The sequence below is a fragment of the Pongo pygmaeus genome, chromosome 18 (genome assembly GCF_028885625.2).
Source record: "Pongo pygmaeus isolate AG05252 chromosome 18, NHGRI_mPonPyg2-v2.0_pri, whole genome shotgun sequence".
Lineage (NCBI taxonomy): Eukaryota > Metazoa > Chordata > Mammalia > Primates > Hominidae > Pongo > Pongo pygmaeus.
The window spans coordinates 74,068,997-74,093,872 of NC_072391.2; the positions used below are offsets into that span (position 1 = coordinate 74,068,997).

At 36.8% G+C, this 24,876-nt stretch overlaps 1 pseudogene; it reads right to left on the bottom strand.

The window, feature by feature from the left end:
- LOC129015182 (mitotic spindle assembly checkpoint protein MAD2A-like) overlaps positions 1-24,876 on the bottom strand; it is a 53,092-nt pseudogene that overhangs the window by 9,450 nt on the left and 18,766 nt on the right.

Below are 24,876 nucleotides of genomic sequence, written 5' to 3' on the forward strand. Positions count from 1 at the left end.
TTTTAGTAGTTGCATTTAAAAAAACAGGTGAAATTTAACTTAAATGTATGTTGTTTAACTTACATCAAAATTATCTATGTAATCAATATAAAATGATTAACTCCATTGTGTAGTTTATAGTCAGTGTGGACCAGCCACATTTCAAGTGCTCAGTAGTGACATGTGACTACTGGCTACCAGATTGGACAATGTACTTTTATAGTATTTAATTCATTATAAGTATTTATTTTCACAATACAACTAATTTTAATAATAAAAATATATACTGAACAAACTAGCACAGGAACAGAAAACCAAACACTGCCTGTTCTCATAAGTGGGAGCTGAACAATGAGAACACATGGACACAGACGGGAACATCACACACGAGGGACTGGGGTAGGGGGGGGTGGGAGGTGGGGCAAGGGGAGGCAGACCATGAGGACAAACGCCTAATGGATGCAGAGCTTAAAACACAGATGACGGATTGATAGGTGCAGCAAACCACCATGGCACATGTATACCCATGTAACAAACCTGCACATTCAGCACATGTATTCCAGAACTTAAATATATATGTATACTGAAAATGGCTATGTACAAATGGTTCAACTATCCCATTTCTTTGTATTGATAAGAATATAGCTAAATATCCTAACTATGCCATTTCTTTGTATTGGTAAGAATATAGCTGAAGCAGATCACTTTCTCATTAAGTTATCTCATTAAGTTATCTCATTAGGCTAATCAAAGCAGGTAGCTTTCTCCTCAAGGCCTAAACCACCTTGATACCAAATAACAGCACCACTTTTAATCTCTTTCCACTTAAGTAAGTGTCTTATCCAATAAATGCACATGGTACTCATTAATATTGATAAATACTGAAGAAGGAAATAAATCACAATGCCTGTGCTTTGTAAATACCATGGAACAGTGGGGGGAAAATGCTGTCATCTCTGGGAAGCTTGAGACAAATTGCAGAGTCATTATCAAACACAGCCCTAGGGACCTGGGGGAGAAAATCTGCTGGTCCCAGTCTGAGATTGAAAATTTAACATGCACAGAACCTGGCCAGAAAGTCAAAAAAGTTGACATGACCAAATCATGAGTAACTTGGTTTCTGTCTTCCTGGAGGGACAGTTAATCTCACTGTTGATAAAAAGGAACTCCTTAGTGTCCTGCAGCCAATGTTAAACAAGAGCAAATATTACGTTCACTTACGGTTAATGTAGCCACCAGCAGAAAAAGTCACTAAAACTAGGAAACTTGATCCCATTGAGACTGTTTTCTCAGGTACCCAGAGCTGTCTAGACAGGTTGTTTTGTAATGAACAGCCACTTTCTTCCTAAGAAATACCTTCTTCCATAACAGCTGTGCAAAGCTGAGGAAACAAAGTGGAGATTCATTTCTCAAATCATCTATAAGAAGCAGTTTAATTTTATTCACTTGGTTCCAAACTCAAAGCCCTATAGTTATTCTGAAGATCTTATGGGAAAAGAGAATTTCAATCCTCCATGGGGCCCCCTCCATGGTAAGGGGATCATGGCTGTGACACTACCTTCCCAGTGAAGCCCATTTGGTTCATACAGCAGGATGGTAGGTGACCCCTTAGAATCACTGTACACACTGACACCCATCTCATAAAACATCAGTGCATGTTCAGGAGACATTCCTGGAAAAAAATTAAAAAAAAAATTTAATGCACAGTCTCACACACACATAACATAAAACATACACTCACACATACTTATAACACACAAAATTCAGACACATGCAGACCACAAACACAACAGATGCTACACATATGAGTATCCACAAATATTAAATGTCAAATTTAAACTGTATTGCTGTAAGTTGTCCTGAGTCACTTTCGTTTGTACATTAAAAGATTAGAACTTGTTCAAGATGTAAAACACATTTAAAAATCTATGTCTAATTTTCTCTTTAGTTTTCTTTCCGGTTAATATTTTCCATCGTTTCTTAGTTTTGCTATCCTTCTAACCTAATTGCTCTAATTTTTAAGTATGATCAGTGGGAATAAGAAAAGAACCCATCATTAAAAATAACCTGAACATAATTTTCTGAGTGTTTTCTTTCTAATTTTTGTGGGAACATAGTAGATGTATGTGTTTATAGATTACGTTAGATATTTTGATAGAGGCATGCAATGTGTAATAATCATATCAGGGTAGATGGGATATCCATTACCTCAAGCATTTATCCATTGTATTATAAGCAATACAATACCATCTGAGTGTTTTCTTAAGTAACTGTCTTCTCATCACATATATCATATGTATTATATAAGTATATCATGTATATAAAGCAACATCGTAAATATTAAACAGTATCATATATATGTGACTATAACCACATGTGTATGTAACTATCAATTACATGTCTCTTTATATATGAAGAATAAAACAATTCTTCTAGTCAACTTTAAATGCTGACAAGCTAGAAGCATTATTTGTCTTTATTTTTGGAGTAAAGGAACAGGCACACCTGTTCTTCACTTGCACATCAACTTTCCAAGTGAGTTTGGCAACATTAGCTCTTGTTGCTATGCAAGATATCTCTGATCTTCCTGAAAAGGCTACCTTATTTAAGAACATGACAAGGCTCACAAAGTACAACGCAAACAATATAAGAGCATCATATGAATGACATGACATTTTTACCCATTGGTGTTTAAACGTAATCTGCATCAGTTTTGAAGGAGTATTATGTACACATGGTTTCTTCTTTGCATCAGTATTTCTCTCTGGATCCTCCAAAGACTCAGCTGAAGCATGTGCTCTTCTTTTTCTGACAGAACGATGTGAAAATATCTGTGCCTGTAAGGATAATTTCATCTTGTATACTGGTATTTTGCTTCCTCTAACCAAAACCTTATCAATGTTTATTTTCTTGTTTCTGTGTCATTTCTTCTATTCTTGACCAGACTTTCTGTTGTATTACTTTAAGAACAGATTCATGTAATCAGTGATAGATACAAGGATTTGGACCTTGTCTTTGGATGACTTCTTGGTACCGGTATAGTTTGATGGTGTTTGGTTGGGAATTTTTCTCTTTTTTACCAGAAAGCTATGCTATGTTGATATTTTACATCCACATACAATGTTGATACTTAGATGACACACTGAGACATATAAAAGACCCAGCTCCAATCATTTGAGATGTATTTGTAAGAAGGTATCAAATATTTTTAAAAATCACTGTTGTCATATTTTTCAAACAAATTTACTTTTATACATAAAAGATGGAAAGCAAAATTCAATAAGATTATTTTATTGAGCATCAAAGACTCCATTTAGGAGGCAGATAAAGGAGTCAAGCAAAGAAAGCTCAGTGGGCCCATTCTCAGAAACAACCTTCCGTGATTTGAATTTTGTTAGTTCTGTCAAGAACAAGGACAGAACCCTTGTACCCTTGTACTAGATGACTGTAAAATTGTAGGAAAATCCAAATTAACTCAATCAGATCTAAATTTACAATCATTAAAGGCATTAATATCCTCAGCAATATTAAATAGGCATTGGTTCCTTCCAATGTTTTTCTCCATTTGTATGTTAAGTTAAAGAATATATATATGGAGGAAAAAAGTATATATAGATATAGAGAGCACCTATTGATTTGACTCTTCAGGATCCATGAGAGGAGGAAAGAAAAGGTTACGTGGGTTCTAAAAACAAAAATTGTACCACTGCTTTCTAGTTTTGATTATATACATAGCTGTATGATATGGTTTGGATCTGTGTCCCTGCCCAAGTCTCATGTCGAATTGTAACCTCCAGTGTTGGAGGTGGAGCCAGGTAAGAGGTGATTGGACCATGGGAGTGAATCCTTCATGAATAGTTTAGCACCATCCCCTTGGTGCTGTTCTTGTGAGAGTTCCCATGAGATCTGGCTATGGAAAGTGTGTAGCACCTCCTCTGTCCCTCTCTCTTGTTCCTGCTCTGGCTATGTGATGTATGTGCTTTCTCTTCACCTTCCGCAATGACTGTGAGTTTCCTGAGGACACTCTAGAAGCCAGGCAGATGCCAGCACCATGCTGCCTGTACAGTCTCTAGAACTGTGAGCCAATTAAACCTCTTTTCTTTATAAATTATCCAGTCTCAGGTATTTCTTTATAGTAATGCAAGAACAACCCAATGCAACATATATAATATATACATATACAAATGAATGATACGTTGATTTGTGAATTATATGGAATATACACGTATAAATTCTGTAACAGATCTTTGTTCATTGAACACATAACATCCATAAGTTAACCACTGTAGCCAACTTTATAGCCTAGAGACAGCAAATTATATTTTTTTTCTGAGCATTATATGCAAATTATTGCGAATATTGACCATATATGATTTAATAATTCTTAAAAATACTCTGAGTAAAATGTCGTTATTCCTACATTACGTAAAGCTAATGGATTCAACAGGAGTTAAAACTTCAAGGATGGTAGAGTAAGGAGCTCAGCAAACCTCTCCTCTGTAAAACAATTTTATGGTGAGAATTAATCGTAAAAATTGTTAAAATTGTCCTAAGGTATACAGTAAAGAGACACATGCTTTCAAGGGAGTCTACTAAATCTCAGTAAGAACAGTGAGTCTGTGGCATGTGAGTCATGATGTGCTCCCCACCTCAACTATGGTACTGTACTCTGGACAACAGTGGCCAAAAATAAAGCTCGCTCTTCCTGCATCTGCCTTCTGGTGATACGGAACCAGACCTCACCACTGGGAGAGCAGGATCTCAGTGTTTCTCACCTCACTTCAATCCCATGTTGCAGAGTCTCTGTTCTAGGTGAGAAAGAGAGGACCAATCTCTCTTCACTTGTCAACACCCTCACTCCCACTGGATGAAAGCTTAACTCTAGGCCCTGCAGGCCAAGAATGCTGGGGCCCCAATCATCCTCATTTTATCTCACTCCTAGGGCAAATACTCCATTTCAGAAGGGGCAAGCCAAGAAGACCATAAGCTACCATCATCTGGGAAAAGCAGTTCCCCACCCCTAGCTCTAGTACAGTGACTAGAGGTTCTGTCAAAAGTGAAAGGTAGGCCATAAGCCAAGACCTATGCAAGCCTGAGGGGACTGACTTTATTTAGAATCAATCATGGAGAACTTCATGCCAAAGAACTTTGTCAGAAACAATGGAGATCTTGGTAGAGCACAATTTATAAAAACATGATAACTCCATAATACAATAAAAGTGGCAGAGCAGCTAGAACTTTAAAACACAGAGCCCAGAAAAAAGACATCCAAGGTCTTGGGATCACTGTCAATTATTGAGCTTGGGAAGAGTATGCACCTGCACTGGACTGCACTCAGAAGTAATCAGAACAGGGTGTGGGGAAGTCTTGAAAGCATTCCTTAAGCTGCACATAGACTCATCACAGTTCCTGGATAAAGATGAGGCAAAATATGTAAACACTCTTAACTATAAATAGCAGCCTCAAAGATATAGACACATCTAATGATAAAGGTAAAAAATATCTAATTGGCAAAGAATATTTAAGCATGGCATTGGACCAGTATTGGCTTATTCTACCCAGGATAAGCCTAAGTAGCTAGGATGAAGGATGATAACAAGGGGGAGTAAAACAATCTCTGCAAGGACATGACAGGTTGCAGACTGTGGGGAAAACAGACTTTCCAGAATTAATTAAGCCAAGTTACTAAGCCAATAAACAAAAAATAGAGCAAGCAACAAGCACAACTATGAGGGGTGGAGTGGGGTTGCTATCTGAAATTACTGCTGCATGTTATTTAAAATGTCAACTTTTCAAGAAAAAAGTATGAGACATGCAAATAAATAGGAAAAAGTGGCCTATATGCAGGAAATAGAGGCAATAAAAACAGCCTTTGAAGGGACCCACACTGTCAAAGTAGCAGACTTCAAAGTAGCTATTATGAATATATGTAAAAAATAAAACCACATTTAAAGAAGGAAAGAACTATGGTTACAATGCCCCAAAAATAGAAAGTATTATTGAAGTGAAAGCATCATTCTTTTAAAAATAACCAAATGTAAATTCTGGTATGAAAAATATAATTGAAATGTAACCAAATGTAAATTCTGGTATGAAAATTCACTTGTAATATTCAACTAGTATTCAACAGTAAATTTGTGCTGGCAGAGGATGAACCAGTCAACTTGAAGACAAATTAATAATGTTTAAGCTATGTGAAGTACAGAGAGAAAACAGACAAATGAATGGAGCCTCAGAGAAATGTGGGATACCATTAAGCATACCAATATATGCATAATGGGAATGCCAGAATGAGAAAAAAAGGGACAGAAAAAAATATTTGAAGAATGAATGGCTGAAAACTTCCCTAATTTGATGAGAAAACATTAATCTGCACATCCAAGAAACTCCAAAAAATCCAAGTAGTATAAACACAAAGTAGTACATTCAAACACATTATTGTCAATGTTGAAAAGATAAAGAGAAAATCTTAAACTCATCACACACAAAGTATACCTAATAAGCTTAACAGATGACTTCTCATCAGAGACAATGGGGGCCGGAAAGTAGTGGAATGGCCCCTATTGTGGGACTAGATGGAAAAGTAGTGGTATTCAAAGTGCTGAAAGTAAAAAGCAAAAGCAAAAAAGATAGTCTCCGAACCAAAGTCTTATTTTGGCTAAACTACCTTTCAAAAAAGACAAAAAAGTCTTCCCAGATAAATAAAAGCAGAATGTGTTGCTATCACACCTGCCTTTCAAGGAATATGTATGGAACTATGTCAATCTAAAAGGAAGGGACACCAGAAAATAATTCTAATCTATACAAAAAAAAATAGACTGCCAGCAAAGGTAACTATAAATGATGGTTTAATTGTATATTTCTTCTTTCTTCATTTAAATTATTTAGAAAGTAATTGCATAAAATAATTTATGTATGTTGTCTATGTACTGACTATATGTCAGTATATGTATATGACTATACTATGAGCCCCTAACTTAATGTAAAGTATTTGACAATGACCAAAATTAGGTAAGTTGGAGAAAAGCTTCATTGGAATAAGAAAATTATGCAAGAAGATAACTCAAATCCATGAATAAATGAACAGAGCTGGAAAAAGTAAATAAGGTTTATAGAACAAACTCTGCGAATATATACTCCTCTATTTTTTCCCCTCAGCTCCTTTAAAATGCATACGATAACTATAGTAATAACTATTAAAATGTATTGTTGGGTTTGTAACATATATAGATATAATGGCACAGGTAATAGCACAAAAAAAGGAAAATAGAGCCATCTCTGCAATTTAGTATACATATGAAGTAGATTTTGTTAAAAGATGTATACAGTAAGCCCTAGAACAGCCACTAGTAAAATAACCCCAAATTATTTTTAAACATTTTTAAAATTAAAACGTTATACTACACAGGAAGGGGAACATCACACACCAGGGCCTGTTGTGGGGTAGGGGGAGGGGGGATGGATAGCATGTAAATGACGAGTTAATGGGTGCAGCACACCAACATGTACACATGTACACATGTGTAACAAACCTGCACGTTGTGCACATGTACCCTAGAACTTTAATAAAAATATATTTAAAAAATTGTCAACTTAGACAATTATGAATGAACAGGGATTTTTTTAAAATGAGATGTGTAGAAAACAAAAAGCAAAATGTCAGATATAAATGTAACCATACAATATAACAGTAAAACACAATAAAAAACAGATTATCATTTTATATGAAATAAAAGCAAGAGTCTTTTTAATTATTACCAATCATATGCTGCCTACAGGAGCCATATTTTATACTCAAAGATACAAATGGCTGAAAGTAGAAAGATGAAACAAGCTATACCATGCAAATAGCATTCATAAAAGAGCTACAGTTGCTATACCAGTATCAGACAAAGCAAAAAATCTTACTAGAGATCAAAAGGGGCATTTTACAATAAGTCACTCCATCAGGAAGATGAAACAGTTATAAACATAATTGCTAGAATTAAAGGAATAAATAGATAATTCAACAGTAGTAGTTGGAAACTTCAATAACTCTTTCAATAAGCACTAGAAACAAAAAATGATAAATTGAAATATATAAAACTGTATATAGTCTGCAATATATATACTTATTCACATTTGTATAATGTATTTTTATATATTTATAAAATCGTATATATGTATTAAATGTCCTCTGAAACATTATCAAGAAAGTGAAACAGGGAAGTGAAGTGAAGACAACTGGCAGAATGGGAGAAAATGTTTATAAATTATGTATCTGAGACATAAAGGATTTTATATGAGGAATATATAATGAACTATTATAACTCAATAAGAGGAAAAATAATGCAGTTACAATAGACAAATCATCTGAATAGACATTTATCCAAAAATGATATATGCATAGTTGATAAGCACATGGTAAAATGCTAAATATCATCTGTCATTAGGAAAATGCAAATCAAGACTACTAAAAGATTATGAGAGACCACTTCACACCCATTAACACAACTACAGTTAAACAAATCAGACAGTAACAAATATTGTCAAGGGTGTGGAGAAATTGGAGCCCCTCATTCCTTGCTGGTGGAAATGTAAAATTCTGAAACTTCAGAAAACAGTTTGGCAGTCCCTCAAAATGTGAAACTAGCAATTTCACTCCTAGGTATATATGCAAAAGAATTGCAAACATAGTCCATACAAAAAATGTCACACAAATGTTCATAGCAGCATTATCCGTAATAACCAAAAAGTGGAGACAGCTTAAATGTCCATTAACTGACGGATGGATAAGCAACATGAGGTCTATCCATACAATAGAATATCATTCAGCAACAAAACTAAGCACTAACACATGCTACCACATGGATTAACTCTGAAAACATGCTAAGTGAAAGAAGTCAGTCTCAAAGTGTCACATATTATTTGATTCCATTTGTATGAAATGTCCAGAATAGACAAATCTGTAGATCTATAGATCTAGAAATTCAGTTAGTGATTGTCTATTGGCTTGGGGTGGAGGGAATGGAATGGGCCTGTTTTTTTTGTGTTTTTTTTTTTTTTTTTTTTTTTGGAGGTGGAGACAAAATATTTTAAGATAGTGGTGATGGTTGTATAATCTTGCAAATATTCCTAAAAAACATCAAATTGTACATTTTGAATGAGTGAATTATATAGTAATTGTAAGCCAAAAGGGCTATTTGGAAAAAGAAAACAGAGCTAACAGGCTTATAGGTGTAGTAACACACCCTTAGTCTCGTTCCCAGTAAGTGGCAAAACTGGAATTTAACTATGATTGTCCAAGTGCAAACTCTATTCTTCTACCCTAAATCTCTTAGGCTGCTTTCTAATTCTAAAAAAAAAAAATGTCTATAAACCAACTTTTTGCAAGGAGAGATTCAAAGAAGCTGATGTTGCTTCCCTTACACATTGGAGGACTTTTCATTCAAAGCACAGATGCCCTTCAGTGAAGTCTCACACTATTATTTATTGAACAATAGGAAATCATTGACAGAGTGTCACAGAAGTCATGTGGGCAGTTTTCAAGGTAACTGAAGCTGGTGTCAGCTCTGAAATACCCTGGGATGCAAGCAAATTCTTCTTAGAGATTTCAAGTGTCCATCCAATAAAGGGCTTGTTTCCATTGCCTCTCTTTCTGGCAAAAACCCCTACCCCAGATCAATCCTCAAAAATAGTCTCCCCAGTCCAACCCATAGCCACAGCCCACGGCAGCCCCTGTCAATAAGTCGGCATTAAGGATAGCTTTAAGATGAACCAATGTGGTTGGGCGCCATGGCTCACGCCTGTAATCTCAGCACTTTTGGGAGGCCAAGACAGGCAGATCACCTGAGTTCAGGAGTTCAAGACCAGCCTGACCAGCATGGCAAAACCCTGTCTCTACTTAAAAATACAAAAATTAGCCCAGTGTGGTGATGTGCACCTGTAACCTCAGCTACTTGGGAGGCTAAGACAAGAGAATTGCTTGAACCCAGGAGGCAGAGGTTGCAGTGAGCTGAGATCACGCCGTTGCACTCCAGCCTGGGTGACAGAGTGAGACTGTTCCAAAAAAAAAAAAAAAAAAAAAAAGAAATGCACCAGTGTGAAGTGGCAGGTTCTCTATTGCCAAACATTACGATATTACAAGGGTAAAATCCTAACACAAAAGGACTGCAACTGTATTAATAATGACTCAGCCAGAGAGAGGAGGTGATAAGCGCAGATTTCCTTTATAGGACCTTTACTTGCAACCCAAAACACAGCTTTTGCAGAAGATGAGCAGGCCTGTTTCACCTTTCAATCCAGTTCTGACTTTTTCTCCTGCCCGGAATCCTGTGTATATGTGGGGGTTGGTCATGGTGGAATTCTGGCTTTATTGAATGGTCTTAAAATAATGTGCCATAAAAATTTCACCTTTCTTGAAATAGAAATATGAGCAACAAATAAATAGGGTAGCAGAATGGAGAAGGCTTAAACGTCCATGTGGATCCATATCCTTGTTTACATCACACACTGGTATTCTCTAAGACTCCTGACCTTTCTACCGAAATACCTGCATTTTCCAGAGTGTTCTATGAGATGTGAGTGCAGATAGTTATGCTTTTAGGCTGCATCCTCCTTCTCACTTTGCTTTGTGCAAAATTGAAAATTTCTGTACTAGAGAAATGAATGACATGTCCTTTTAGAAGTCCTTCGTGGAAGAAGTCAACACTTCAAATATGTGGAAGGAAGTCACGTTAATATCTTCAGGATGCTAAATCACAAGGTGACTACGTGGACCTCTGCGTGGCAATGCTTCCTAAGCACGGGCACCCTGACTGGACATGATTACCTGGACAGAACGCGTGCATTATGTTATGTTGTTTCCTCAATCTGTGTTTTCTTCAGGCGTTATACTTTCAGAACTACAACAACAATTTGGATAAACATCTGTGTTTTAATTAGACAGAATAAAAAAATTTTAATTAATGTCATGTATAATTTTGTATAATACTTATGTACAATTATATATCTAACAATATATACAGTTAGCTGTATATGCCTAATGTAATCAAGAAGTAAAACTTCCAACCAGCCTCCTAATTATATGGGCATCAATTATCCTGACAAGCATAAGAAAGCTACCTGAACTCTTCTTTTGAGATTTCTAGATCTCTCTGGCACACTGGGCTGAAATCCTAACATTTTCTTCTTTTTGCACAGTGCTTAAGGCCAGTTTCTCTGGTCTATTAACTCACTTGCAGAAAGGAAGAGTAAATTGCCCTTGACTGCACAAACAGCCTTGACTTTTTTTTTTTTTCCCCATGAATACAAATGGAAGATTTTTAAAGCTTGGCAGTTTGCAAAGACGTGACTCCTAAGACAAATTAAAAATCAGGAAAACTTTTTTTTTTTTTTTTATTTAAAGCTTGATTTTGTGGGGTGGTAGCCTGGGTGGTAATTATGATTCTGACACTGTTTGGCATTCTTAGACAAGCATATAATCTCCCTAGACACATATTTTTCATTAATTAAAAAAAAATGTGAATTTAATGTAGGAAGGATACACCAGATGACCTCAAATACTTATCCAGTTTCAAAAATTGATGTTTTCATAATTTAATATGCATAGAACTAGTACTCTCTTCCTCTTCCTGGACTTCTAACAGACACTCCTACCATATGCTCCTCCTGTGCTCTGTGCAGTGATCCATTGTAGCAATTATGTGATTGTATTGGAATTTTGTTTTCTATATTTGTCATTCTAGTAGCTTATTAACTTAAGGCAAAAGTCTGAGTTTGCTGTTTCTTTTTTCAACTTCATGTTCTAAGTTTCAAACATGTAGCTTAGCACAAAGTGATTCTAAATATGAAGTTGTTAAATGAACTGAAGGAATTAATTAATTGATAGTATTAAGCAATAAAAATTGAGTTACTTGTACTTAATTTGCATTTTAGGAGGAAAAAAAAGAACTTATATCAAGCGTGGCCTTAACAGGCAGCCACCTGGAGGATACATTCCGAGTGGACTGGTCAATGTTTCCTATCTTAGTATGCGATCTTAGTATGCAAGCTCTGGAATTCCCCAACATATTAATCTAGGTGTTACTTAAAAGCTTTTGGTCCTCAAGTGTTCATTGTGAAAATGCAAATATCTTGGTAGAACAGAAAAGAAGGCATTTATTAGTGTTAAAAGTAGAGCTAAAAGTGCGAACAGCAAGGAGAGAAAGAAGCATGTTCTGGATAAGACAAGACAAAGAATAAGACCATTTTCTTCTTTTATTTCTCATTTGTCTGTCTGACTACTCTATGCCAGACACATATTACAGCCTGACCAACATGAATCCTAAGGTCTGATGGGGAGTAGAGATGATTTAAGCAAGAAATTCTACCATGGAATGATCAGTGCTGGGCTAGGGAAACATAGGGCCTACCACAGAGGGATCAGAGAAGGCTTCCAATGGGGTTGACACCCTTGCCTAGATCTGAAGATCCAGTAGAAGTTAATGAGATGAAGAGATGAGGAGAAGTGGTCCATTCAGAGACAACAGTGCCTCTGTGTGGAGTGAGGCTCAGCTAAAAATGCAAGATTCATGTTGTAAGGTTTAGAATGTTGCAGGGAGAAGGGGATGGGTAAGAGATGATTCTGGAGACTTAAGCAGAGGCTGGCACATGTAGGTCTTGTAAACTATAACATGTAAACCACAATAAATAATTCTGTCTCAGGGTCAAAGAGTATTTCCTATAGAGTTTTAGACAGAGGAGTGACAGATCTGGTATAGATTTTTCAAAATTCTCTATAGATTTCACGTAAAGACATTATTTCTTGGAAAGAAGTACATTGGAAGCGAAGAGCTTAAATTAAGAGGCTTTTCCAGATCAAGTAAGAGATGAGATATGCGGCGTTATTTCTGAGGGCTCTGTTGTGTTCCATTGATCTGTATCTCTGTTTTGGTACCAGTACCATGCTGTTTTGGTTACTGTAGCCTTGTAGTATAGTTTGAAGTCAGGTAGTGTGATGCCTCCAGGTTTGTTCTTTTGGCTTAGGATTGACTTGGCGATGCGGGCTCTTTTTTGGTTCCGTATGAACTTTAAAGTAGTTTTTTCCAATTCTGTGAAGAAAGTCATTGGTAGCTTGATGGGGACAGCATTGAATCTGTAAATTACCTTGGGCAGTATGGCCATTTTCATGATATTGATTCTTCCTACCCATGAGCATAGAATGTTCTTCCATTTGTTTGTATCCTCTTTTATTTCCTTGAGCAGTGGTTTGTAGTTCTCCTTGAAGAGGTCCTTCATGTCCCTTGTAAGTTGGATTCCTAGGTATTTTATTCTCTTTGAAGCAATTGTGAATGGGAGTTCACTCATGATTTGGCTCTCTGTCTGTTGTTGGTGGGTAAGAATGCTTGTGATTTTTGTACATTGATTTTGTATCCTGAGACTTTGCTGAAGTTGCTTATCAGCTTAAGGAGATTTTGGGCTGAGACGATGGGGTTTTCTAGATATACAATCATGTCATCTGCAAACAGGGACAATTTGACTTCCTCTTTTCCTAATTGAATACCCATTATTTCCTTCTCCTGCCTAATTTCCCTGGCCAGAACTTCCAACACTATGTTGAATAGGAGTGGTGAGAGAGGGCATCCCTGTCTTGTGCCAGTTTTCAAAGGGAATGCTTCCAGTTTTTGCCCATTTAGTATGATATTGGCTGTGGGTTTGTCATAGATAGCTCTTATTATCTACGACTATCTGATCTTTGACAAACCTGAGAAAAACAAGCAATGGGGAAAGGATTCCCTATTTAATAAATGGTACTGGGAAAACTGGCTAGCCATATGTAGAAAGCTGAAACTGGATCCCTTCCTTACACCTTATACAAAAATCAATTCAAGATGGATTAAAGACTTAAACGTTAGACCTAAAACTGTAAAAACCCTAGAAGAAAACCTAGGCATTACCATTCAGGACATAGGCATGGGCAAGGACTTCATGTCTAAAACACCAAAAGCAATGGCAACAAAAGCCAAAATTCACAAATGGGATCTAATTAAACTAAAGAGCTTCTGCACAGCAAAAGAAACCACCATCAGAGTGAATAGGCAACCTACAAAATGGGAGAAAATTTTCGCAACCTACTCATCTGACAAAGGGCTAATATCCAGAATCTACAATGAACTCAAACAAATTTACAAGAAAAAAACAACCCCATCAAAAAGTGGGTGAAGGACATGAACAGACACTTCTCAAAAGAAGACATTTATGCAGCCAAAAAAACACATGAAAAAATGCTCACCGTCACTGGCCATCAGAGAAATGCAAATCAAAACCACAATGAGATACCATCTCACACCAGTTAGAATGGCAATTATTAAAAAGTCAGGAAACAACAGGTGCTGGAGAGGATGTGGAGAAATAGGAACACTTTTACACTGTTGATGGGATTGTAAACTAGTTCAACCATTGTGGAAGTCAGTGTGGCGATTCCTCAGGGATCTAGAACTAGAAATACCATTTGACCCAGCCATCCCATTACTGGGTATATACCCAAAGGACTATAAATCATGCTGCTATAAAGACACATGCACACGTACATTTATTGCGGCACTATTCACAATAGCAAAGACTTGGAACCAACCCAAATGTCCAACAATGATAGACTGGATTAAGAAAATGTGGCACATATACACCATGGAATACTATGCAGCCATAAAAAATGATGAGTTCATGTCCTTTGTAGGGACATGGATGAAATTGGAAATCATCATTCTCAGTAAACTATCACAAGAACGAAAAACCAAACACCACATATTCTCACTCATAGGTGGGAATTGAACAATGAGAACACATGGACACAGGAAGGGGAACAACATCACACTCTGGGGACTGTTGTGGGGTGGGGGGAGGGGGGAGGGATAGCATTGGGAGATATACCTAATGCTAGATGATGAGTTAGTGGGTGCAGCGCACTAGCATGGCACATGTATACATATGTAACTAACCTGCATATTGTGCACATGTACCCTAAAACTTAAAGTATAATAATAATAAATTTAAAAAAAAGAGATGAGAGTGTCCTAGACTAAGTCAAGGACCAATTTGATAGAGAAAAGAAAATGCATTTAGCAGATAGGAGGAGCAGGTCTCAATAATTCATGTAATCTGGAGGTAAAGAAGAAAGACGAATTAAGAATGAATTACAGGCTTGGGACACTCCGTAGGTTTTTAACGATACCATTCGTTTAAGTGGGAAACATGAAAGCAAATTCGTGTTTCTGAGAAGTGCTGATAAAGTGCATCTGAAACATGTTTCGTTGAAAAGGAAAAGCTAGTTATATATTGGAGTTGTGGGCAGGAAAGACAAGTTTAAGTGGTGTTAAGATAGTGGTAAATAGAAGTGATGATATTCCTGGAGAAACATGGGCAATTCGTTTGTTAGACATTTTTACTTAACTATAGTTTTTATCAGCAAATCCCTGTGATTGTGATTCTGATGAGACTCCAGTTAAGAAATACTAGCTGGGGACCAGTCAAGGAGAGGGACTTGGAGAGAACCCTGAGGGACACTGGCCTTTAAAACATGGGCAGAGGAAAAGGGGTCCTGTCCCGGAAACTAGGAAGAGCCAGTGGAAGGTCAGGAGGAGATCCAGGAGCTGGAGGTGTGGTAAAGTCAATGTGACCCAGCCAGGTCACTTATGGCAAAGACTGAGAAGGTGCTATGCATTTAAGAAACAGAAGGTGGCACAGAGCCATGAATTCAAAGTCATTGCAGAATTTTCTTTCCTGCTGGCACAGCCTGACTCCCATTTTAGAGCCGCAAGGCAACGCATAGGCTTTTTACGCATGATATAATACAGGGGTTGCCAAATTTTCTCTGTAAAGAGCCAGGTAGTAAATATTTTGGGTTCTCTGTTGCCACTATTCAACTCTGCCATTGTGGCACAAATGTAGCCATGGGCAATATGCAAATGAACAGATGTAACTGTGTTCCAATAAAGCTTCATTTACAAAAAACAGGTTGAGTGTGGGATTTGGCCCAGAGGCAATATTTTGTAGACCCCTGACATAATATTTTCTCCTAAATCACAAATTAAAAATAACAAGAATTCTTATAGACCTTTCACCCAGCTCCCCTTTATATTAACATTTTACAGAACTGTAAGCATAATGATCAAAACCAAGAAATTAATACCTATATAACAGTATTAACCAAATTACAATACTTTAATTTTCCAATACTATTAAAGAATACACCTCTACATTTCAAGTTTTTCCACTAGTAAACTTTTTTGTCTTAGGATCCAATCCACAATTGCATATTCAGTTTAGTTGTTATATCCTCCAATCTGTGACAGTTTTTTCAGTTTTTCCTTATCTTTGACCCTGATACATTTGAGAAGTACAGTCAGTTATTTTGTATGATGTCTCTTAATTGGGTTTGTATGTTGATTTTACATTATTAACTTGAAGTTACGCATTTGGGGCAGGAATACAATAGAAGTGTGCATCATATTACGGGGAACATGATGTAAATATATCTTCCTCCTAGAGATGCTAACCTTGGTTACTTGGTTCAGGTGAGTTTCTCCACAGTACATTTACTAATTTTTCATTTGCAATTAATATCTTAAGGGAGATACTTTGAAATTATACAAGTAACCTACTTGTCCTTAAATTTTTACCCACTAATCTGAGCATCCGTTGGCCAATCTTGCCTCCAACAAAAAGATTGTTGCTTATAATTATTAGGTGTTATCAACTTTTCTCCAAACTTAAATAATCACAGGGAAAAATAAGGTTCCCATGTCCATACAACCTTGTTGCCGGAATACTAACAAAAAATATAGTTGTTTCCCATGGAGATAAATTTTAATGCCCAGGCAGGCAGGCAGGCAGGCAGGCAGTCAGAAGCTGCCACCGTGGATATTTGCAGTTATTTGAAAATGCTGGAAATGCTTTGCTTAGAGCGAGGATGGCAGATGCTGAGATGATGCAGGTGCAAATGCTTTCTCTAAGGTATCCTGGGAGGTGGTGCAAGCTGCTACAGCCTAGTGCAGCACAGGGCTGGCTTTGGCAAAGGTCATTTAAACCTAAATTTAAAATATTTCGAGGGAGGATACGCCTTTCTTCTTCACTCATTGTTAACTTGTCTATGTGATACCAGGAATCTGTAGCCATCCTACAACATATGAGGGGAGGTTGTTAGGAAAAACAGAAGACAGAGTAAAGAAACGGAAGGCTTTGAAGTCTATGAAGATGTCAATAACAGGCTGCATTACCAAGACCTGAAGCCAACTACCCCCTCTGAACAACTGTTATGTCAGAAAATAACCTTTGTGTAACATTGGGCAATATAATCAGAATATTGTCTTATCTGCAGGCAAGATCATTTTGGCAAAGGACATCTATGATAACCTTAATGAAGTTTTGGAGAAGCTGCACAGGCTAGGTGTGCCACTTGTCAATATTTGGTACAGACCAATTAGAAACAATCTGATTAAATGTGTCATATGTGCTTTTAAATTCTGCAAGCGAGAGAAATTCAAAATAAATAAAAGCTATCATGAGGTTTTTGAGTGCAAAGACATATACGATCAACATAGGTGAATCCTAGTTAGTACAACAAATTCTCTTATTTAATCTTATAAAATATTTATAAATAGATATGTATAAAATGTGTGCTAAACTCTACTTACTGTTAAAGGTCACAACTTTCCTATGTCCTTAGTGTCTCAACATGAGGCTTTTATAAAATAGGAGTGGAGAGGTCACAGGCCAAAACTATTTCTACCTTGTTAAAGCAAAAGTGAAATTCCGTCCCTTTATCCTGAACATCACAGTGTGTCCCAATTTTTTTTCTTTAATCATATTATAATTTATATGCTGCTGCAGCTGCACTCTTGCTCTATAGGGCATGGGGTAGAAGGGAAAGCTGGACCAAGCCTATCGGTGTAAATTAGAAAGGTTTCCTGGTTTCAGGGAAGTCAGAAGGGTATCCTATTTATTCCACAATTCTTGTTTCTTTTTTCTAGACCCTGAACTTTTTTTCATATATATGCATATATTATAACTTGGGGAGATGAGATAGTTTTAGGTATTTTATGAGGAAAACTTCGTAAGCTTTAAAGTGCAAGTTTTTATTTAAGACATTATTTTTGTTTTTGATGAAGGAAGCAGTTCAAAACCCAGGAAAATGGAGGAAAATAAGAACTTGTCACTTAGAATCTGATGAATACCAGAAAAGAGAACAAATCTTATTTTAGTCATCTATTTCCTACAAGTGCAAACAGTGAAGTATCTGATTGTTTTGGCGACAAAAATTGTCAGATGATACAGGTTCAAGAAAAGTATACAGCATGGTTTTGTCCTATAAAATTAATTGTCATGGGATCATTACAACTAGTTAAATTTGAAGTAACCTAGCATGACATAGAAGAACGTTCTTTCATAAAGATTTTTCGTAGAACTTGTAGTTGTATGTACAAGATGGAGACACTTGAAGTTGGAGTACAACCATCTTACAATTTTCCAGTATACTTTACAATACATCCTCCAATGGTCATTTAGACTAAACCAAGAAAAAGAAATTAAGAGTGAAAAGAAAAGCAGCTGCTTCTAAGCCTGGTTTCTACAGAGTCTAATGAAATAGCAGTGACTCATGATTGTGCCAGATATGTCAGCTATTTGACGTAAGTGTTATTTTAACATCTGCATCAATGGTATTATTAATAATTTTAAAATTGAAATATCAAATGAGGATGAATCACGCTCAGTTTGAGCTTAAAAGGTAGCTTCTAAAAGAGTTTGAAATTAGAAAAAATGAGTGGTTAGACTTTACATAGCATTTTAAAATCACAAACCATTCTCAAGCATTTTCCTCATCAAGGAAACATTATTAAAAGAAGGAAGTGAAGCCAAATGACGCAGGTCTCTGTGTGGTCAAGGTGGGACCCAAACGCCATATTCAGAACCTGAGTACTGGCCACTTTCTTGTGCAAAATCCTCATTCCCATGGTAAGGCCATTGCAATATTTAATGTGACCTAAAATTTACTTTTTCCTCTTGTGCAATTTCCCAGAGACAAAAACATGGTTGAAATTATCTTAAACCTTAGAAACAGACTACGTAATTTATTGTTTGTTTGTTTGTTTTCTTTCTGAACCATGCTGTCTAGGCTGATTTCTAATTATATGTGTGGGAGATTGTAGGGTTTGAAGAATCTAGTGAAAAGTGGGATTCTCAGTAATTTAAGTGTAACAAACCTTATTATCCCCTTCGACAGACTCAGAGCAGGGAACTGCATTTGAAAACAACTGTTCTACCCATGTCTTGGTTTGGTTTCTTTGCTTAATTATTTACCTGCTACTGTTATTCTGTCTGCTGAACCTGTGATAACTTAAAGGATTCTGATTACATTGTTAAAGCTGGAGGTTTTTGTTAAGAGAAAACCTTCCTGGACAATAAAACAAAACAATAATACAATATGGCCAGGAAGATAGTGCCTTGAAATTTTCAACTAATGTTATTATGCTGCGGTTTTCAAAAAATTAATATTTACTTCAGATACCTCAGATGGGTGGGGTTTTCATGAGGTAATTTATGCTCATTTTTGGTGGGAATGGGACAAATATGTCTATTTATCCTATCGAAGGTAGTATAATACTAAACACACAAGCATTTTAAATTGCTTGGTGAATTTTATAACCCAGAAGGATTAAGATGTTGAAGAAATGTTATCACTTAATGATTGATATTTTCAATGAACCAAATAACTACAAGATATGAAGAAAATGGATTCTGTCTGTCTCATAATCTCTCTAATAATCTAGTAATTTTATTATAGCACCCTACATTATACTTCTCAGAAGTATTATATCCTATTAAAGGATGCATGTGTCAGGAAACCAAAGGTTTCTTATTGACACATACAACTCTATTAACATGGAATTCAGAGATAATTTTCCTCTGTAGCTAGACTCTGTTGAGTATTTTAAAATTCATGGGAATAATCAACACCCAGAAGAATTATATCTTTGGCAATGAAAAATGCATTGAGAGATTCTTTTAGAGCCTTTGCAAACTACTACTTGAGCTTATTATTTATGAACTCTTTGCTCGTTAAAATTGAGAACAAAGCAATTAACTGTAATTTCACACCTTCAGAAGACTAAGAACACAGTCTGCCATCTATTGTAAATTCCAAAGTGTATTCTTTCACTTAAATTTATAGTTCCATTTTGTGGAAATTTTCCTCTTACTCCAAAGACTGTTTAAAATGAATCTTGTATTTTGTTCACTGAAAATGGGCAGTGCCAATTTTGTTCTTTAAAAAAATGAGCTTAACAGATCCCATTGTAAACATAATTGCAGGTCCAATATTTGAGAACATGATCCACACAGGCCGACTGTGTCAAGAGGGATGAGATGCTCCTTGGTTTGTCACTGAATGTGGTGCTCAGAATTTGAGAAACATGAATCTGGATAACAACTGGCATCCCAGTTAGTGAGCATGAGCACTTACTATGTACTCAGTGCTTCATGGATACCCCTCAGTCCTCAAAGGGACCATGTTATACTCATGCTGCCCACTAACCTAATATGCTCTCAAATCAGCTGAGACTAGAGAGGGTAACTTTTAGCCTCAAGTCACACAGGTGGGAAGGTACCGATTTGAACCTAGGTAGCCTGACCAAAATTTGAGCACTTTCCTCTATGCTACATTCTACCTAAAATGAGTAGCTCTCAAGGACTGTGAAAGGCTAAACAAGATCAATTACATTTTATCGACATCCTGAAATTCAACACCTGTTCCACCAAAGGAAAGTAACATGAGGTTCCTTCTTGATGTCAACAACAGAAATAACTCACTTGATTTTCACACTTAAGAGAGGCTTAAGGAATTAGAATTTAACTTCTTTACCCTTGTTCATAGGATCTTAATGTTGTCATCCCTTCTTCTTCCTACTGCTTAGACTAGACCTTGTGACCTCCTCCTAAGCTATTATAGCATCCTAACTCCTTTAACCACCTGATTAACTATATTTTTCAAAGAGCAGTTCTGTTCGTTACCACTCTACTGCTCAAAAACACTTTCAATGGTGGCTCAGGACTATAGGATGAAACCCATACAACCCTGATTTCTTGTGTCTGTCCCCCAGCTGTGTTTTCAACACTTCCCTTCCTTTTCCCATCAAGAGGTAATTTCTAATTCAACCATTTTCATATAATTCACTTCCTCTCAACCTCAATCCCAGGAATATTCAACAAATACTAAGATCTCACTATGTTTAGTGGCTTGTGGCAGGCACTTTAATATGTACAAATATAAACTCTTCATAGATCCTGCCCTCAAGAAGCAAATGTTAAGTAGTCAAGTAAGCCATGCATATGCCCACATAAGATAACCCAAAAGAATAACTAGAGCTTTAAAGATTTTATGTAATTCTCATAGGAAGTGTATATTTACCTGTTATTTTGACAATATTAACAATTGAAACAGACTAATATACTTGGTATGACAATGGTGGTGAGTGAGATTAAAGTTATGATATTGACCTCAAGAGGATAGAAATGCACAGCCCCTTTTCTATTCTGCTTGCATTTGTGAATTTATCTTATTTTATTTTTCACATTTTCCCCAAATACATACTTACTTACTTTTCCACTACTGGCGACCCAATTTTCCCAGTGTATAAGAATGGTTTCTCACTCTCTGCCTATGCAAACTATATTACAATATTATCATACTAAGACATCAAAGCATAGCATGTAGCCCATCCACTTAAAAAATTTTCCATTTGTGATTTCCCATAGCTCTCAATGTCCTCCCTCAGTCTATATTTCTGTCATTATGTGGTATTTGTATATTACCTTGACAGAGTCTAGATCAGGGCTCTAAAAATCTCTTGCATACTATCGCTGGTCTCACTATCTTTTTCTTTTTAAAAATAACTTCTCTCTCTTTTCCTTCCTCTCTGTGTGTGTGTGTGTGTGTGTGTGTGTGTGTGTGTGTGTGTGTTTGTTTTTGTCTTTTTACAATTGTCTTTCCAATGCCAAGGGCTTCCAATGTTTAATCTATTAAGCCTCAGTTGCTTCACTTCTAAATCGGCAATGATGTTACCTAAAATATAAGGTTATTGGGGATACCCAATGGAACACTTGGCTGGACGCTGTGCCTCACACCTATAATCCCAACACTTTGGAAGGTCAAAGAAGGAGAAATACTTGAGCCCAGGAGTTCAAGACCACCCTGGGCAACATAGTGGGACCACATCTTCACAATTTTTTTTTTAATTAGCTGGGGGTGGTGGCACATTACTGTGGTCCCAGCTACTCAGAAGGCTGAAAATGGGAGACTTCATCAAAAAGTGGGCGAAGGACGTGAACAGACACTTCTCAAAAGAAGACATTTACGCAGCCAAAAAACACATGAAAAAATGCTCATCATCACTGGCCATTAGAGAAATGCAAATCAAAACCACAATGAGATACCATCTCACACCAGTTAGAATGGCAGTTATTAAAAAGTCAGGAAACAACAGGTGCTGGAGAGGATGTGGAGAAATAGGAACACTTTTACACTGTTGATGGGACTGTAAACTAGTTCAACCATTGTGGAAGTCAGTGTGGTGATTCCTCAGGGATCTAGAACTAGAAATACCATTTGACCCAGCCATCCCATTACTGGGTATATACCCAAAGGACTATAAATCATGCTGCTATAAAGACACATGCACACGTATGTTTATTGCGGCACTATTAACAATAGCAAAGATTTTGAACCAACCCAAATGTCCAACAATGATAGACTGGATTAAGAAAATGTGGCACGTATACACCATGAAATACTATGCAGCCATAAAAAATGATGAGTTCATGTCCTTTGTAGGGACACGGATGAAACTGGAAATCATCATTCTAAGCAAACTCTATCGCAAGGACAAAAAACCAAACACGGCATGTTCTCACTCATAGGTGGGAATTGAACGATGAGAACACGTGGACACAGGAAGGGGAACATCACCCTCCGGGGACTGTTGTGGGGTGGGGTGAGGGGGGAGGGATAGCATTAGGAGATAAACCTAATGCTAAATGACGAGTTAATGGGTGCAGTACACCAACATGGCACATGTATACATATGTAACAAACCTGCACGTTGTGCACATGTACCCTAAAACTGAAAGTATAATAATAATAAATTAAAAAAAAAGAAAATGGGAGAATTACTTGAGCCCAAGAGGTAGAGGCAACAGTGAGCCACTACACTGCAGCCTGGGTGCCAGACCAAGACCCTGTCTCAAGAAAACTTTAGTACTTGACAATAGCAACTGAAAAAGTGGTGAGGAAGAAAAAGCAGCAAGGTCCTAGACAGAGAATGCAAAAGCAAATATATTCCTGCCCTCAAGGATATCGTAGTATCATAGAGCAGGGAAATATACAGACTTCTCCAGTTCCACTTGTCTATGACAGAGTCTTAGATACTATAATGTAATCACAGGAGTGACAGCCCATCAGGTTTGCCATGTTCTATTGGTTTGAAGCATCTTACAGGCCCTGCCTGCTCTCAAGGAGAAGAGATTATATAAAGGCATAAACATCCAGGAGTGGGAATCATTGGGGATTACTGCAGGGTCTGCCGCACTAATTTATGTGGATAACTTATAAGCACACATTTATATCAATTATCTTAGTATTAAATATTAAAATTAAAGGGTTGATTAAGACATGCAGAATGTCCAAAGTGTCCATTTTACTGTGATTATGTACACATAGTATTTAAAGTTTGAAATCAGAAAAACTCATGACAAGGAACTTTGAAAGATAATGGAAGGCAAAGAGAAATGTTTGGCAAAACCAAACATTGAGTTCTGTGATTATGTTTACATGTTTACCTAGGAATTTTGCATTTAAAAGTCAACATATTCATGAGCCATTTTTTCCTAGGTTTCTTAAGAATAAAATAAAAATTATATGTGGTAAGCAAAAATAGCATAATAGCCTTCTACATAAAACAACTGGCTGCTGAAAACTAAATCTTATCCCACAGCCAACATCTGTATTTTGAAGGTCAGGGACTCACATCAGAAGTAAGTTGTGCATCGAATATTTTCAAATTAAGATCCTTATTAACTTGTAAAAAAATATTTAAACATAATTGGGGCTCTACAGAGAGAGGAGCTATATTTTAAGCTAAAAGAAAATACCTCCTGGTGAATAGCTTAAAAAGTTAGTTTACACTTTATTTATTAAACATTTTAAGCCTTTATTGAGAATCTTTTCTAGGTATAGAAATCTTTTCTAATATATACAAAATTATTTATTATTCTACATCTTAGGGATTGCATTAGCTATCTATTGATGTTTTCTAAAAAATTACCCCAAATTAGCAGCTTAAAACATTATAAATTAACACAGTTTATAAAAATCAAGAATCCAATAGCAGTTTATCTGTTTAGCTGGGTTGTTCTAGTTCTGGCTCTCCCATGAGGTTGCCATCAAGATGGTGGCCAGAACTGTGGTCATCTGAAGGCTCGATTAGGGTTTGGGGATCTGCTACCAAGGTCATTCATATGGCTTAGCTGGAGTCCTCAGTTCCTCACTATGTAGACCCTACTTATAGGGCTACCCATGTCATGGTAGCTGACTCTCCCCTGAGCTGAGCAAGTGATCCAGGAGAAAACAAGCAAACAACCAAGATAGAAGGTGCAATGTTTTATACCTTAATCTCAGAAGTGACATACCAGCTGGGCTCGGTGGCTCATGCCTGTAATCCCAGCACTTTGGGAGGCCGAGGTGGGCAGATCACGAGGTCAGGATTTCGAGGCCATCCTGGCTAGCACGGTGAAACCGCGTCTCTACTAAAAATACAAAAAATTAGCCAGGCATGGTGGCGGGTGCCTGTGGTCCCAGCTACTCGGGAGGCTGAGGCAGGAGAATGGCGT